This window comes from Dermacentor silvarum, chromosome 2 (assembly GCF_013339745.2).
Source record: "Dermacentor silvarum isolate Dsil-2018 chromosome 2, BIME_Dsil_1.4, whole genome shotgun sequence".
Lineage (NCBI taxonomy): Eukaryota > Metazoa > Arthropoda > Arachnida > Ixodida > Ixodidae > Dermacentor > Dermacentor silvarum.
Genome location: NC_051155.1, coordinates 153,865,393 through 153,880,011, shown reverse-complemented (window position 1 = coordinate 153,880,011; position 14,619 = coordinate 153,865,393). Strand labels below are relative to the sequence as shown.

Genomic DNA, 14,619 nt, shown 5'->3' with positions numbered 1-14,619 from the left:
AACGTACACTAACAGATCACAACGAAGCCACTTTAAATTTCTGCTCCATTCAAATGCTGCCACCGCGACCTCGAATTGATATGAGGACCTCGTTTTTACTATACCATGCCGAAGAGCATATGATAGTCAACGAGAACGACTACAGTGCCAATTTTTAAATTTTCATTTTATTGCGATAGCAATTATATGGACACTCAAAAGCAGATTTCTGCCGTCGGCGTCGCCGTCGCCGTAGCCGTCGCCGTCGCCGTCGCCGTCGCCGTCGCCGTGAGGTTCCCTATGACGTCATTTGGAGAAGAAATCGTCGCCGCGCGCCGAACGCTGTATGTGCGAGTGAAAGGGCGCGAGGGGCGCGTCTTTCACGGGGAGTGAACGCACGGCGGAGAACAAACGCGCGTTCTGCGCCGTGCTCGCTTAAAGGCTGCAGAAGTAGGCGTCTCTTTTCTCCTTTACAATCACCGTATATGTAGAGCAAACGCACCTTCTTCCGACGCGCGAGAAGCCGTGGGGGAGGGAGAGGGAAGGGAGGCGACGTTTAGCTGCGGCACCAAGTGCCTATTTATATCACAGGCTCCGGCAACAGTCACCAACGCCGCACGCATTTTGAACGAACGCGGGCAAAACGCCGATGGCGTCGACAACAGTTCTGCGTGTTGCCGATGCTGCTGCATGTCCAAGTTTATACAGCTGATAAAGCTGCTATCATTACTCCGTATAGCTCTCTAAAAGTTTGCTATCGCAATTGATGCTTCGCCTTTCAGGTGAAACTGCGACCACTTTTTCTGGTTTATTTATTGAGAAGCACCGTAAAAAGCACATTCTTGTTGTTTGGGGGTTGGTGAATATAGGTAATTTGCTGAGAATACGGGACTAACTCTTGAAACCTATGTAAAAGATAAACAGCCAGAATTAACTAGAGGATCATCTTTTGATGCGCCACGTTCCTCTTCACAGGTTCCAGTGGTTCGCAAGCCCTCGTACCGTCGCCTGGCTGCAAGGCCCGCTGCTGTCGTGCCCGTTCTGACTCCCGTTGTGGCCTCTCAGGGATCATCCCCCGTTGTCGTTAACTACGGAGGAAACCGCGGCACCGTCGCAAGAAGTGTGAGCGGAGGCAGCAGAGGCAGCGGAGCCAGCGGAGCCAGCGGAGCCAGCGGAGCCAGTGGAGCCACCGGAGGTTCCTCTCGCACCGTCAAGAAGGTGCGCCGCCGCAAGCCCGCCGAGTTCTTCAAGAAGTCCATCATCAACAAGCAGCGCCCCAAACCGCAGGGTCTTCGCGTCCGCGTCGTTCAGGCCACCAAGGACGGAGGCTTCAGAACCGTTGAAGTGCCCGTCTACAAGGACTAAGCGCGTTGACCCTCCTAACTTATTGTCCCGTGCGTATTAAAGGCCACCGATATCGATGTCAAATGTTAGGTCCCCGCAGTTCGCTTATGCTAGCTGACTCACTTATGCCTAGGTGTATGGTGGAGGCAGCTCAGTAGCAACATGGCTGACGTCACGCCCGTCAGGCTTTACCAGTTATCCAGGCAGGCAGGCTCAGCTTTCAGAGGAAGAGAGGACAAAAGCGATGAAGGGGCTTAACATCTGCCAACAGCCTTGCGTGTCACGGAACGCCTGTTGAGATTTTGGGGCAGTGAGCGTGTCGATTTAGCCTACGTCGCTCCTTCGCACAAAGATCCCGCACATGTTCCTGGTATCCTGTACTGCGTCACGCAAGGCTGTTGCTGAGTTCAACGTTACGCATGCCGGGCCAGCCATTATGTCTGCGCAGAGCAAATGATTACGTAAAATAGGTGATGGTACCAAGCAGCCTATGCCAAATCGAGGACGTTTGTTATGCCTCGTTTGCATTTTAGACGTGTTTGCTTCATGGTGGCGACAGTCCTTTTAGGCTTTTGCTGACTGCTCGAAGGAAGGTTGTCGTTTTTATGCCTGGGTAGCGTTAAATGCTGCCTTCGGTCATTTGTCCGTGCTAGCATCTCTCGTTCCAGGCGCTCGTAACCGCCCAGAAGGCGCCGCGTGCAGCGCTTTGTAGGTAAGGTAGTATAATGAATTGGGTAAGTTTGGGTAGTAGAGGTAGATTTCCACACAAAGTTTACATGGGGCCAATTGAACGAAGAGCGGTGACAAACGCTCATTCAGTAACATGCTCATTGTAGTGAGGAAGTTAGCGTATGCTCTGAACACTACAGAATAAGCAACTGTAGGCATTCGAGACATTGATTCTGTTATGACAGACATCACCTCGGGATGCATGTCATATGCACTCTACAGATTGGTGAAGTGCTTCGTGACGACACTACTTCATACGCTAGCGAATACCACTTTTGAGGACTGAAAATGCTGCCCAACCAAGCAGTCCGACCATCCAGAAACACTGCCATGAATTTCTCGAATGCAATAAAAGTTCAGTAGGAAGTTCATGACAGTGCTTGAGCAATTATAGCTGAAGTCACAACAATAGCGAGGTCACTTGAAGAGAAATCTCAGAGGCTTAGTGAATTTGGCAGGTTTTCGAAACCAATATTGTTACTAAAGGTCACAAAATGTTATCGCACCTTGGTGTGTGCACATGAGCTTTTTCTTTTTATGGAGAACCTACATTATCCTGAGAACTGGGACAAAACGGGTACGAGCGAGACACGGGTATGACGGAAGCAAAATATTACCGCCGTCGAGACATTTATGCACTTAACCATGGCTGTAGTGCCATGGCTCATAAGGTTGACGAAGATGTAGTTCACTTGTTGCGCGAACGCTTTATTCGTATTTGTTCAATATCGAGTTTCTAAAGTACGGTATTTACTTAAGGCTATAGTTGTGACTTCGGTAATACGAGAGGTTCTTGTTTTTGGGTTGTTCGTTGGTAAGATATACATTATATTTCACGTATTGCCGCAGCCTGTCGGTTGTACAGACGTGATGCTATAGTGTTTTCTTCAGTATGTGCAATGGTGTCGCTCTTCACTATTCTATAAATATTACTTGCGCGAACGTGTTCGCTTTCGTGCTGAATTACCTGAGTCTTGGCTGCCACGCTTTGAGAAGCTTTTTTTGGTGCACGCATGTACAAAGCCAGCCACCCGAAGGCTGATTATGTATGCTTAAACGACCACGTTGTGTGCGCACAGTTTCATATCAAACGTCTACGTCACGATTTTGTATGCATGGTTCTTTTTTTTCAAAGCAAACCCTAATTAGTGTTGTCGTGAATAAGACGACTGCAGGATTACACAGTGTTGAAAAAAAAAAAGCGTCTGACCTTGTCCACAATCATTTTAGGACGTGACGACGTTGACAGGAAAGTGGCTTTCCGGACATAAAAACTCTGTTATGTAATTACGTGCTATCAACATGAAATCTAAAGCGACCAAGTTGAAAGCGTCTCGCATGTGTTTTGTGACCATGTTAATCTGTGTTTTAAACATATACCTAATTTAGGCTCCAAAGTGTTAATTTGGGAATAAAAAATGCTTAGAAGTGTTCCACTTACGTGTAATTACGCGTAATGGTGGTTCTGATTACTTCATTCATGCTCGCGTTTCAGTTTGTGCTGATGCTACATATGCGCAAGCAGCCTGCTGTGCAGAAACGCTGGTGCGTCAAAAAACAACTTTGATGCATCAACACTGTTGATTTCAGACTGTTGGACAAAGAATTCAATCATTATCTACAGATAAATTTTTTCGCATGAATGCTTCTCTACTAACTACAGAATGTATGCCTATTGCTATTATATTCTCCTTCTTTCAGAATACGCGTTCCTTTTTTTCTGCTTATCTTTAATTTCGCATTGCTTATTATCATCGGCACGGGCTTTCAGAGTATTCTGCTTCCTCTATGATTTATTACAGTACAACCAATCATTCTTCTCCTTTGATTAAGTTGTTTCATATTTATAAACAGCGTGGATGCTGATCTACATTATTCATTGAGTTTGCTTGTGGGCAGTGTCCTGCCATGCCGGGTGCTGTTGTGTGACTTATATCTCGTTTGTAAGTTCTTTTTGTTTTCGTTGTGTCTGGCTTCACTGCCTCGTACGAGCGTGTTGCTCATTGTGTGATACAACAAAATCACATGGAGCTTCTCTTTATCATCGCATGTCACACAAATGGGTTGCACGGATTTACTCATCATTTCTTCTGCACCCAGAAGTGAACGGCCAACTGCTCTCATGGCCTTTATTGATGGTGTTTGTGTGTCTGAATGCTTTTAATACCGCAGGCTCATCGCCAGACTTTAGAGTACAATGAATTCCCTAGCCCTGTACTAATTCCACCTATTTATTGTTTTTTACTATGAACTCGAAATCTGCTTTTGGCAATTCTACTTTAATATACAACGAACTGCAACCGATTACCATGTTTACAGACTTGCATAAGTGCCGAGAACCACTCGCTCGCTTAGCTCCCTGGTGTGTGTTGACTACACGACGACTGACGTCATTGTGTTTATACAATACTCCACAACAGAATCTTTGTGATTAGCCTGATCCATTTTGGCAGGAAAGAGGGATAAATCCAACTTCGACGCTCGTGAGACGTTGAGGGAGCTGGAATTCGCGATTATTCAGACAAACAGCAAACTGTGACACTCGTCGTCTTCGTGGCTTTGACGCGAAAGAGTGCCAGAGAACTGAGTGAGCGAATAATCAAAACACTTCTTTTTAAGTGTATGTCGCTTCACTGCTCGCCTCAAGTCTGTCACGCATGGCTGAGGTGTTTGTGAGCGATACGTTTGTTTTCTTGCTACTTAAACCTACTCTTCAGTTTTGTGACGACATAAAGTTGACCGCTGTTTTTCAAGTTGCACTGCCTCACTTGATGTGTAATTCAATAGGAGTTATATTTTTGTTCATTATTTTGCACGCGAGATGCCGCTGCTGGAGCTCATTCCAACGTTTTTAATAAAGCGCTTGTTTTGTATATGCTGTGAGAGCGTGTTTCTTGTCGAATTCCTTTCTCATCTTTTCTTTCTTTTTTTCGTTGAAAGCTGCTCAGGGTAAGTAAAATTTCACGTTCATTGAGACTGCTATGTGTCAAATTTAGATGTGGGCGCAAAACACCCCAATTTCTTGGCCTGTCCTCGCTGAAGTAGTTCGTTCGCTGAATGTGTTAAGCAAATTTTAAAATGGGGTGTGACATGAATATCATATAAAGTTCGGCGTTTCACTTTGTATGCGCTTGAGAGCACAAGGCCAGACAGCCTGGGGCTGTGACGTGGTGTTAGATAGGCTGAGAGCACGTATATTAAAGGACAGTGGTGTATAAATTGATCTGTCGAACCACTTGATTGATTCGAGCGTCCAGTCATTTGGTTATAACCAGCAGGCCTCAGTGGGTGATCTTGTCAAAAACGTCGTCGTTTTATTGCGACCGAGACTTGGTTACGTTAGGGGTGTGTTACATGTATGCTATAAAATCAGTGTTGTGTATGAAATCAAGCAGTATTCAGTGATATGTGTTGTTCTGTACCCAGCGATCATAGCTGGTCGTGGCACTGTAGCGTAAGCCAGCTTGCAGTAGGAAAGAGGAGTGTTCCGCTTGCAAGTCTTGACAAGCCCATACTGGTTACCTGCTTCGGCCACTGTAAACATATGCGTTCTTTTCGTGATTAGGCGTGACAGGAGATGAGATCTAGAAAAGGTAAATTTTATCACTGCCGCTGAGATATCGCGAAGCTCGAAAGTGTTCAGATGTGCAATGCCAAGCCCGCATAGTAGCAACCGAATGTATGCATGTTTGACCTATATATATATATATATATATATATATATATATATATATATATATATATATCGCCGCCATGTTGTACTCAAGACTTCGTCACTTGAAACTATGTAACAGGGAAAAAAAGAAAAAAAGAAACAAAGTAGAAATATAGGGTGCTGTTTAGAGCGCCACAGTAACGTCATGGTTCCGACCATTCACTGGTCAGAGGTGCGGAAAACTTGCATGATTGATGGAATCCTTACCGCGCACAGTGTGATGCACTGCCCACAGCGCCACTTTGTAACATTAAAGCCATATATGTTATATTCGACTACCGCACTTTGGAAACGAGCGACATAGTAAACGTGCGCATACTCATGAACACGTACTTAAGATGATCGACTGTGAAGGCTGCTGCCAACAACAAATTCCCCGAAACGATAGTTGTAGCTCATTACTTCACTCCATTAGAGGCACTAATTGTGCAGTATGCTTCAAAAATGATGTACTTGAGCGGGTACTTTTGCGCGATACTCTAAACTATGAGAGAGGATGAGAACGAACATCCTTATCCATTAACCGAATCATAAAAAAACGAGCCGCCTTACCCATTGTTACACTTACGCAAACAAGGTGTTGCGTTCTTGCTTGCTTTTGAAAACACAGAGACTCACTGATTGATTTATGGATAGTGTTTAACGTCCCAAGGCAATAGTGCGGTACGAGGGGTATCGTATAGTGGAGGGCTGCGGGTCACTTTGGACCACCTGCAATTCTTTAACATGCACCTAAACCTAAGTAGGCGAGCGCGTCTTGCATTTCGCTTCCACCGAATTGTGGTCGCCGAGACACGGAATTGAACTCATGACCTCGTTACTATCGGCAGAACACCACAGCAGCAGAGCCACCGCGGTGGGCGCCACATCGGTTAAATACACAGACCACACAGATTTACAGTTTGCTTTCGAAGAGATTGCTCATGGGACAGCTTGTGAAAAAAAAAAATAGTCAGGTTATAATGAGCGTACAAAGCAGTGCACGGGCATTGTCATAGCGAAGCTCATTGTTTCTACCTTCTCGCTTGCTATCGTGTTTTTGTTGTCGTATTGGAACTGCCAGGTGCATGCACAGTCGACTCGCATTCAATGGCTGCAGGCTGCGGAGCCACACCCTGGCCACGGAAAGTAAGCCAAGGCAAGAAAGAAAAGCAGGAAAGATTACAAACGCTCACCATACAATGCAGCTCTGTTGGGAAGGAAGGGCAGGAAGAGAAGCAGAAGGGCTTTGCTATCGCGTGCGGACGTTCAAGAAAACGCTGTGTACCCGTTTGTATGCAGCGAGACCGACGACGCCTTAACTCGATGACTAGTATTCCGACCTTGTACGTTGACGTGCTTTCAGTCGGGTACATACTTACCGTCAACGAGGGGAGTTCAGATAGGAAAACGAAAAGCAACTTCACCTGTTTTCATTATTGATAGGCAATGATTGAGCATTTGCGGACGCCATAGGTATGTAGAGCAACGCGTTGGTTCGGGCGAGTTGGTAACCATACTTATTAATGTTTTAGTGCATAATCTACAAAAAAGCACAAAGGAACACAATAAGCGACTGTCCCGTTCGCGTCCACTTGTGCTTTTTTGTAGATTATGCGCTAATAGCAATAAGTAGGCATACAGCTCACTGTCGGAGTGGCAAATGAGCTGTGGAGGGCAGGTCGATTCATGTCGCGATGCTAAGCGGCTTTGGTATGGTGTTTTTTTAGTTCCACGTTAATAATTCACACGATAGGTGGTGTTTTGTAGTATAGTGTTGATTACCCGTTTACATTTATTCAGGAGGAAAAAAAATGTAACGGTTGAGGGAAGGATGAGGTGCTTTTTGGCTCTGTTTGCGGGGGCCATAAAAAAGTAAATTCTTTAAGTTGTAAACATTGGGTGGTGTCTATCTCATTTCATCGAAATCCCTAAGGTGCAATCAGTGATTCAATCTCAATTGAAAATAAGTAGTGAAGACAAAAGAAAATTGCGATACGCTGTTTCATACGTAATAAGTCACGATTTAATGAAGAACTGTCAGCCAAAAATGTTCACCAAGTTCGAACAAAGGCAGACTCTACGTTGAAGATATGCGCCTATATTTGGGAGACTAGCACTTCCACATTTAGCCCCAATCGAAATGCGGCCGCCGCATAAAAGGAATTGAACCCTCGAACTCAGATGCACAATGCCTTAGCCACTGGGCTAAACCGCGCTGGGTTAAGCGGAACAGCGCTGCAGCCAATGAGTCACCCAGGCTGGTAGCTGTGGCACCTGGCCCACATGCCTCTCTTTTTGTTGACCACCTGGAGACCTTTCAAAGCGCAGGTGCGCACGTTGTCTGCTTGCACTGACCCAGTAACGTTGTGTTTATCGCACCGAAAGGCCCGCCTTTGCTCACGGAGCTGATCGATTGCAGAGTAGCCTGCTAGCGCAAAGTTGGTACCACACCAGGCGCCTAACCTCTTTTCCGCGTGCCCGTAGCCGGGGTGCGTGAAGAAAAATGAGAATGCGTTTCCGCGCGCTTGAACGAAGGCGCACCCTAGCACGGCGGCTCCGCGTTCATCGTATTTCACGAGAAGCAATGTTCTTCGCACCAGGGATCCGAGTAAAAGCGAAGGTGAGCTCCTTTCAGGTCAAGTCTATGGGGCCCAGAGTGAGTCAGCTCTGTGAAATGTAGTGCGTATGTGTTCAACGGCGCAATCTTTTTGCTTCTGAGCAGATAAGCAATTTTGTGTTAATGCGGGGGAGAGGGGGGGGGGACACACTTGAATGAGGAGACAAAATCATACTCACTTCGTACGCCGTACGAAGCTGTGTACGAATTGGACCTCCTTTGTACGGAGTATTACAGGCTTATCCGCGAAAAATATGTTTAAAGAATGTAAACTTCTTTATTCAGAACCGGGCATTACCTCGAAGATTTTCCTCGAACCCGATGATGATGATGATGATGATGATGATGATGATTTCTAATTGCATCCCCTTTGATTCGGTGTGGCAGTAAGTATAGTCACCTAGCCTTTGTGAGCTTCTTACGTGTTACCATATCGAAAGTTGGCACTCTCCTTTTCTGTGTTTCATATCGTAAAGTTAACTATGCCTGTGATGATCCCATCCTATATCTTCCCTGCTTTTTCTCCTCCAATACTGCAAACCTCTCCTGCTTTATCTCGACAGATGAAAGTTAACGCTCCCATCAGCTTTGATACCCAACGCTTCTCGAAGGTGGACGTTTCCTGGATTTCCTGGCTGGGTGAATATCCTGGTACTCCGTTACAAACCCTGTTGCGAATATTTTATCTTGTATGTCATTGGCCGCAGGCATCTTGCTCTGGCCTCACCAAGCAAGGCACGCACTGCCCTTTGTGTTATTGTAAAAATTTTTTCTTCCCTTATTTCTTGCTGGCCTTCTTTGTGAAATTCCACAGACATTTTACGTTCGGCACACAGCTATGGTGACAAGGACAAAAACATCTGCGCACAACACGCCCAAAATCTGTGCACAAACATGCCTTTTGTGCACACATTTACAACACGTTATTCAGACCACGGTTCTTCCGTACCCACGTAGTCTACCGTATAAACGAATTACGTGACCGACCTTCAGTGAACCAGCTGAGAGTTTCTTGAGCTTCGGTAAAGCTACTTATCGAATGCATTTGCTTAACGTAGAATCAGTGTATTTCACGCAACTAAAGGATTACCTTGTATTGACCAATAATCTAAATAACTGATCTGGGCAAACGGTACTCATTATAGAAAAGACCCTATTTTTTCACCTTCACGGAGCTTTCTTTAAGCTGGTTACCATTTTTATTAGCTCTGGATCTCTTTTTCTCAACCGATTATCACGTGGCGTGGAGCACGCTATGCACCATACTGCAAGAACTGAACGCTTTCGGCTGTAAAGCCTAAGTGCAGCAAGCGAAAACATATTTCAGGGTTTCAGAGGCTATCCATCTTCCTTTCCTTGCACTCTTAGTTCACACGGCATGCTCGAACACCATCCTTTTATTCCTTCACTCCCATATCTCACCTCTATGTCTTCACCAACCCCTCGGTGGACTACTGCGGTCACCACGCTTCAGATCAAAGAATGTCCAACAGCATACATCAGATCCGCTCTGAAGTACGCTGATGGAGGAGGCCTGGGCTGAGTCCACGTGATCATCAACCCCTGAGCGACAATAAAGTTGTATCTCTCTCTCTCGAGCAACGATGTGGTCAGCGATCAAAATTGCTTATCCTCAAGTTTCAAGGCAAAACTAGAGACTGTTGACCGCGATGCTACCAACTGTCAGCCATTCCCCTACAGAGCAGTGATATAGCTGGTGGAGTTCATTAGCGCAGCTGGTGTGCACCGTAGCACAGCACTGAAGAATCACGCCAGCGACACTTTCAAATAAGGATCTCTTCATCTGCCTTCTTGCACCTTATGTTCAATAATATTTTTCTATCTCCCTCTCGGGCTGCCACCCTGGAAGGACGGGCACAACGTGCCGTGGGCAACGCACTTATTGACAAATAAATCGCATTACAAGGATAAAGAGACGAATATGGGCGCGAGAAATATAATGCCGCGGTTCCAGACGGCCGAGAGAAGTAGCGCGTGAATACCGGTATGATCATTGTATTTTGAGACACGATACCGTTGCTCGAAAGTCAATTGAAGCGTCCGTACTGTCACTGCCCTTGGGACTCTGTCGGTTAAGCTTCGGTCCCAAAATCAATAGTTATGAGGCTTGACCTCGGCTCTACACGAACTTTTTTGTTGACAAGATTGCTGTTACTGAGTTTCAGACATGCAAGCACAGTTCACTGATAAACTCACCACACAACAGCGACGGCTGCAAAAACTCCAACTACGCCACTCCTGCACTAGTTTTAAATGACATTACTTATGTATTATTATGTTGTGTTTAAGTATTAAATACTTATAGGGCAGCCTGTTTAGAGTCATGATCAACAGTTTTAGAAGGTGTTTTATTATATTATGAAGAAAACACGAAGCTACATGCCCATCTCGTTCCCCATGTAATGTCACATCACAGTATAAAGTATTTTCAAAAATATCATTAAGCACTATGCATAATGGCAAACCGGATGTGCGTCTGCTTAACCTCCCTGCGTTTCTCCTCCCTCACTCTCTCTCTCTCTCATTCAGAGCCTGAGTGACAAGCAAGCCCATACAATGGGACGGCATGTCGAAAATGAAGCTTGCACAGAAAGTGTATATTTATGCCAAAGTGCCACATAAACATCATGAAAATGCAACTCTTTTTAGTGGAATGTCAACGACCCTATATCCGTGAAATTTTCTGTCGGAACGCATAAAAATCTTATTGAAGTGGTGTGCAGCAGCCGTTAAGAAAAAAAAATTGTACCAACTTCTGAGCAACTTCGGATACGCCCTTGAGACATACGTGAAGTGCAAAAGTTTTCTGATTAGGTAATCAGGAGAGGGGGGCGGGGGGGGGGGGTGTATTGATCTGAATAAAACCTTGCTGCATTTTTCAAAAATAGTTAAAGCTTGAGCGTATAAAAAAAGCAAATATTATTGGGGCGTTCAAATATATTCCGAAAATTTTAAATAATTTTGTACATAAGAAAGATGTGTCTTGCACAAATTCTTTCAGTTTGAAAAGTCTCGAAGCTCTGCTAAGTGCGGGGGAAAAGCACATAACGATGACATATTATATTTGCAGTCAACTTAGTCTCAAACGCTTTAGGTTTTAATGCGAAGAGCATTCTTGGCAATGTCAGACCAGTTTTCTTTCCAGCTACCGAGCCATTTAACTTTACCACCAAAAATGCAAGCCGATCCCGAGGATCGCGCACTCAAAAAGAAGGCACAAAGCACCCTTGATGATATTCTATGTCATGCGAAGCATTTCTGAAAGGTATAGATGACATATATGTGTGCAAAGAGGGCAACAATGGTGTGACAACGGCTGCATCACGATAAAGTGATGCTGATTCTAGAGTGATGCCGATGCGATGACGATGTTAAGATATTTACAATGGCGTGACGACGACAGTGGTGAGGCAGTAGAAAGGTGACGACGGAATGACGACGACAGCAAGACAACGACGGCGTGTTGCAGTTGAAGCTTACGTCCACGCTCACTTGCCTCACCTGCAGCCGCGGGCCACCTTAATTCGCACTGTATCCGGGGTTCGTTCGCACTATGTCCGGTACCAGCCAATCGGGCCGCCTTAATTCGCACTATATCTGATGTTTGTTTCTAGTCTGTCGGATAGTGGCCGATCGGGTCGCCTTAATTCGCATAATATTCGGTATTTGTTTGCACAGTGTCCGGCGGCTTTTCGGGCTGCTTTATCCCCTGGATCGGCCCACATCTTTCGGAGACAAAGTTGGCGCGTCCTTGCGCGTGACCTTGCTCTGACCTCGGCTCCGACTAAGCAAACAAATGTTTCGCATTTAAAATGTGAGTCGTTCGGGTCGGTATGTGCCACTGGTAATGTGCCATTGATATGTGACGCCAAGTAGAGTCCCTGTGTATGTGCCACGGCCTAAGCGTGGGTCACGGCGACGAAGCCAGCAGGCGGACCGTGTCCAGATGGAAGCATGAGAGAGGAACCCGCCTGCCGTACAGGCCTCACACATGACGCATTTCGGCTATTTGCGCACTTGTTTAGTCCTCGTAGATGAGTTATGCCGAAAATTTTTAGCTTATATAACTTTTATATACCTATTTTTGTAGAAGAGTTCATCATCGTCATCATCAGCAGTCAATTTTTATGTACATCTCAAGATGAAGTAGTCACCAGCGATCTTCAATTACCTTTGTCCTGCGCTAGATGATTCCAAGTTATGCCTGCAAATTTCCTGACTTCTTCACCCCACCTAATTTTTTGTCATCCTCGACAACACTATCCCTCCTTTGGAACACATTCTGTACCTCTGAATGAACACCGGTTATCTGCCCTACGCATTACATTGCATGTAGAGCTTCATTTTTCCCTCTCGATGCTGACTTCAACCCTATTCCTACGCTTTCCCGATTAAGGTCTTCAATCCTTTGTTAAAATTCGTCCCCAGCGTTACTGAACAGGACAGTGTCATCTGGAAACCGAAAGTTGTTGAGATATTCGGCGTTGTTCCTCTCTCCTAATCCTTCCCAGGCTACTAGCCGGAATACTTCTTCTAATGATGCAGTAAATAGCATGGGAGAGATTTTATCTCCTTGCCTGGCCCCTTTCTTGAGAGTTTCTTTTTGTCAACTCGTGGAGAATTAAAGTTTAGCTGTGGAGCCTTTGTAGATATTTGCCATGCTATTCGCGTATGCTTCCTGTACTCATTGATTACGGAATGCCTCTATGAATGTTGGTATGAGTAGCACTGACAATTGGGCGAGTTGGTACGGATGCATGGTTTTAGAAGGGCGCAACAAGGAAGACGACAGACGAAAGAACACACGTACACAAGCGTGTGTTCTCTACTGTAAATGTTGGTATCTCTACTGGATCCAATGCCTTTTCATAATCTATGAAAGCCATACAGAGGTTGGTTGTACTCGGCAGATTTCTCAATTACCTGATTGATGAGGTGGATGTGATCATTCCTAGAACACCCATTCCTGAAGCCAGCCTGTTCTCTTAGTTGATCGAAGTCGAGTGTTGCTCTGATTCTATTCTCACAATTGTCATGTCACAATTGTTAGTTGCAAGGCCGCAAATTTCTTGATACAAGTTCTAAAGATCCTGGTGACTTATTACGTATAGGTTGTACCAAGGTGTGGAAAATGTGACAACATCATTCACTAGCTCATACTTTTTAAAACTCCAATAATTATTATTTGAATTGATTCAAGGCTTGCCTACAGTTAAAAAACGTTTTTTGCATTTCCTATGCATTTGAGTGCGGAATGCGAAATTTGGAGTTTGGGTCGAGATAATTCTTCCCCGTAATTCCGAGAGTTCAAAATTTCCGCTAAGAATTCAGTTGGACAGGAGCTACCACGCAGCGGCTTGTGTCCTCCGAGACTATATACGAACTATTTCGCGCCAGCCATTTCAAAACAGTGTCATGTAGCACGGCTTCAAAGAGTTTTTAAAACTTTGGAGGCATCACATTGTGCGCTCACCAAACAGGGTTACTGACATGCTGTACGGTCTGTAGCGTTCTTTGTGAACCCAGTATTTCCACGTTTTCTTGCAATAATTTAGCTATGTAGAGCTTCAGCAATAATTAGGAAATGCGAACAACGCGGCAGCCGTGCTGCCATCTCTCGAGTAGTTTGACAACCAGTGGTGGTGCTTGGTTTGACGATGTCCCGAGCCGCGCCGGCACCGTACACTTTTCTTTAGTGAATCTTCATTCGCCCGGCAGCGCTTTTTGATTGATTAAGCGGGGTTTAACGACCCAGAACAAAACTCGGGCTATGAGAGACAGCGTAAGTGAGCGGGCTCCGGGTTAATTTCAATCACGTAGGGTTCATAATGGACTCTTATCTAAACACACCAACGTTCTTGTATTTCGCCCCCATCGAAATGCGGTCGTCGTGGTCGGGAATCGAACCCGAGACCTTGTGCTCAGCAGCAGAACTCCACAGCCACTAGTGCAGCTACATCAAGCAGATTTTGCGGCAAAACCGGTTGATTATTCGATTCGCCGGTTATTCGAATTCGATACCGGAGTGACCGGTTAGACTGCCTTGGTGTTCGGTTGTAATCACTGATCTCCACTATGTTTTGATGGATACCACTCCGCCGCTCGCCGAGCCGGGCGCAGGTGAAGTAAATGGAAGCGCGGTGTCCTGCGATGGCTTGTTCCGGCAGAACGGCGTATGCTGCATTTACTAGTGCCTGCAGTAAGATAATATTACGGACGTGATAATCTTCCT

The 14,619-nt window shown here is 45.5% G+C and overlaps 1 pseudogene; it reads left to right on the top strand.

The window, feature by feature from the left end:
* LOC119441928 (uncharacterized) overlaps positions 1 to 4,929 on the top strand; it is a 78,018-nt pseudogene extending 73,089 nt beyond the window's left edge.
* Positions 4,930 to 14,619: the final 9,690 nt, after the last annotated feature.